Source organism: Ailuropoda melanoleuca, chromosome 11 (genome assembly GCF_002007445.2).
Source record: "Ailuropoda melanoleuca isolate Jingjing chromosome 11, ASM200744v2, whole genome shotgun sequence".
In the NCBI taxonomy this organism is placed as follows: Eukaryota; Metazoa; Chordata; class Mammalia; order Carnivora; family Ursidae; genus Ailuropoda; species Ailuropoda melanoleuca.
Window position 1 is genome coordinate 78,030,736 of NC_048228.1, and position 3,419 is coordinate 78,034,154.

At 49.4% G+C, this 3,419-nt stretch overlaps 1 long non-coding RNA gene across 1 annotated transcript; it reads right to left on the bottom strand.

Moving 5' to 3' along the window:
- Positions 1-278: 278 nt before the first annotated feature.
- On the bottom strand, positions 279-3,008 carry LOC117804422. Its single transcript, XR_004628843.1, has 3 exons — positions 2,539-3,008; positions 1,844-1,930; positions 279-1,571 (listed from the first exon to the last, which is right to left on the bottom strand). It is a non-coding gene; the product is annotated as an uncharacterized LOC117804422 (long non-coding RNA).
- Positions 3,009-3,419: the final 411 nt, after the last annotated feature.

Here is a 3,419-nt window from a genome sequence, read left to right on the forward strand (position 1 = left end):
AGCCACAGACATCAGAGGATACCCAAGATTAGGTTAAATCTGAGGAATATAGTAAGAAACACAGGTGCTTACGTTCAAGTCGGGGGAGCCTGATAATCAACACAATAACTTCAGATTGTGATGAGTTGTTTAAAGACAACAGAATAATTTCAGATTATAATGAATTGTTTAAAGAAAATAAATAAAGTGATAGAGATTAACCGGCAATTAGGGTGCTTGATGAGAGTGATTGGAAAAGGGCTTCGTCTTCAGCTGAACCCCAAAGGAAGAGAAGGAACTGGTCTGAGGAGAAGGCAGCAAAAAGTACCACAGAGAGAGTGGACAGGGAGAGCCCTGCCCCCCCAACCTCCCACCCCCACCCTGCAGAAAAGCAGAAGCAGGTACACACACGTCAGTCTTAGTCAGAAGTCCTTGAGCTCCTGCTTCCGTTCCCTTCTCTTGAAAATCAGGATGGCATGGAGACCAGCATCTGGGGGTTATTCTAGGAGCCCCTGCGATCACATGCACCTGGTGGACCAGCACAACCTGGAAGTTTCCCATGGGTCCCACACCGTCTTATTCAACCCTATGAGTTCATACATTTCTCTGAGAGGTTGGGTAGACCATTTGCTCACAGTCACACAGGTGGTTTATGACGAAGCTGGGATTCAGATGAAGCTGTCTAACCCTTTCTTACCTCCTATCTATGGAAAAAGCATAAGTTCTTTCATATCAAGTTCACCCACCTCTCCAGTGGCTTCCAGGACACACCTGTTTGCGATCCTTTCCCCCCTGCAGAGCAGCGTCTCCCAGCAGGAGAGATTAAAAATCCAAATGCAGCAGCTAAAAGCTGCCAGGCCCAAGGGAAACCACTTAGCCCTAATTTCCTAACTGTTAAAACCAGCATAACCATGGCAACCCACTCCAGAGCTTTTATTAAAGAGTCTAACAGTGAAAATCAGCCTAAATCAATGTAAGGAGGAGAGCTGCTCCATTCTCTCCGCGCATGCAGGTTCCCATCAGCCTCAGCACCCTGAGGTGCTAAAAGCATCCTCCCTGCAGAGGGGCCGCCAACCCACTTGGTGGTGGGGAGGGGGGTGCTCCCATCCTTTTGTAAGAGCAGAAGCTCCAATGAGCACATCCTAAAAGAAGTTTCTCTCCCACGATAGATAAGGGTCCAAATAAGGGGTCAGGCTTGTGCTGTATTCACCTTCCTAAAACAGTCCAAATGCGGCCAGGTAGTGTCTCCTGTCCAGCTTCCAGGAGGTGGGAGAAAGAGAGAGAATCAGGCAGAGGGTGAGGATTGGGTCAAACCTTCTCTGTTTTCTTCTTGTTTTTCTCTGTCTTCTGCCATTTGTCCAACAACTTGACCTCAGAGCCTTCCTCTCACGATGCCTCTGGAGAGGTCTTTCCAGGCGGTGCTTTGGCCTCAAGTGTTTGGAACCCACATTCTTCCTGCTTCATCCAGGTGTATCCATGCAGAGGAGCCCTGCCTCCACCTGCTGCCTCTGGGATGAGAAAAGGCACCAGCAGCTCTATGCCCTCCAACCGATTCACTAAGACCTTGCTGGATTGGGGAACATTCCAGTGCCCTGCAGGAGCAAAGCGCATGCCATGCACCGTGGACGACCTATGATATACCAAGAGGAGCACCTTCCCACCCCTTTTATTTCACCATGACCAGCAAGTCAGAGGGTGCCCCAGAAATGACAGGTGAACTTCTCACGGAGCCTTCATGTGGCCCACCCAAGTGCTAAGCGCGTCACCTCATCACCTCATTTAAACTGAATTACATTCGGAGGTGGATACTATTATGAGCTCATCCAGGACAGGAAACTGATATTTAGGAAGTTTAATAACTTACCTGAGGTCACTTCGGGTTCTAAACTCAGGTCATTGGATGCCACAGTTTTTACTTCCGCAGACATTGTCCCCTGGTCAAAGGACGGGGCTAGATCGTGACAAGGTGATTAGACCAAAGTTTACTTTGGGCCTAGAATTGATTTGTCAACATGAGATGACATGGGCGATGCCATGTCATGGGGACTCTTACGCATATACTGTAAAATGGCCACAGATTTTTGTGACTGGAAAGTATGAACTGCCCCTGGCTTGCCACGGCGCCTCATGGAAACGAGGGCTCTGACTGACTCATCCGGCCGGCGGATGCCTGCTCGTTCGGGCAGCCTCCTCTTCTGATGTGGCTTCCCTCTCAACATTACCTTGCCGAACTGCTAGAGAGAAATAGAATGCTTCCACGGGACTAAATTCCTACTCGTCTCGGCGGCAGCACATAGGGAGGAGGGAAAGCCAAGGAAATTCAAGAGAACAAGTGGGTGAGCTTGTAGCCGAGCTCGCAAGGAAGCGGGGCTTCCCCAACCCGCACAACCGTACAATCTGCCTCTCATGCTTGACAGATGGAAACTGTGTCAGGAGGGGCAGGGCTCCCCTCAAGCTGTCTTGGCAACACAACAGACCCTGAGCCCTACCAGGAAAAAAAAAACAATAAAAACACTATGAAATAAGAAATATGCCAGAGGAAATGAGAGGACCACTCACTGAGTTTGCTTTCGCGGCCTCTCGCTAAGGACCTCAGGACCTGGAGCCTTCCTCAGACTTCGGGCCTAGGCTGCTCACTTCCCTCTCTTGGCTTCACATCTCCCTCAGAGATGGCAGCTCCCCACCCCCCACATGCCGCTTCCTGTCCTTGCCTCCCCTGCACGTGGCACAGCACCTGCCACATAGTGGGGGCTCAGGACCCTTTTGGTGAATACGTTCATGGAATTCTGAGACCCAGAAGGCAGCCGAAAGAGTCCTTTGAAATCAAACCCATTTTCTTCTGGGAAGCTTAGGCCCTCAGCTTAGGAAAGTACAGGTGCCACAATGTGGGACAAGAAGCTACCATGGGATCAGAGCAGGTGATATCTAGAGAGACTCCTTTTTTTTTTTTTAAGATTTTATTTATTGATTTGACAGAGAGAGACAGCCAGTGAGAGAGGGAACACAAGCAGGGGAGTGGGAGGGGAAGACACAGTCTCCAAGCAGAGGAGCCTGATGCGGGGCTCGATCCCAGAATGCTAGGATCACGCCCTGAGCCGAAGGCAGACGCTTAACGACTGAGCCACCCAGGCACCCCTAGAAAGACTCCTAAGAGGAAACGTAGGTGTCAAAATATAGTGGGTAATTTTGTAACATGATAGGAAGTGTTGTTCCACGTTTTCAGCTCCAGCTTTTATTTGGGTTAAAAGCATTTCTGTTACCTTTGCTTGAATATGAGACTTACATTCCGGCTTAGGGACACTCAGATGCGGGGTTGAGTTTTCTGGAAGGCAGCATGTCAAGATGTCGGAGCAGTCAAGTGCTCACAGCTCTGTGTATGCATGTGCACATGTGTGTATAGGCCTGTATATATGCATGTATGTACACTCTAATCCTAATCA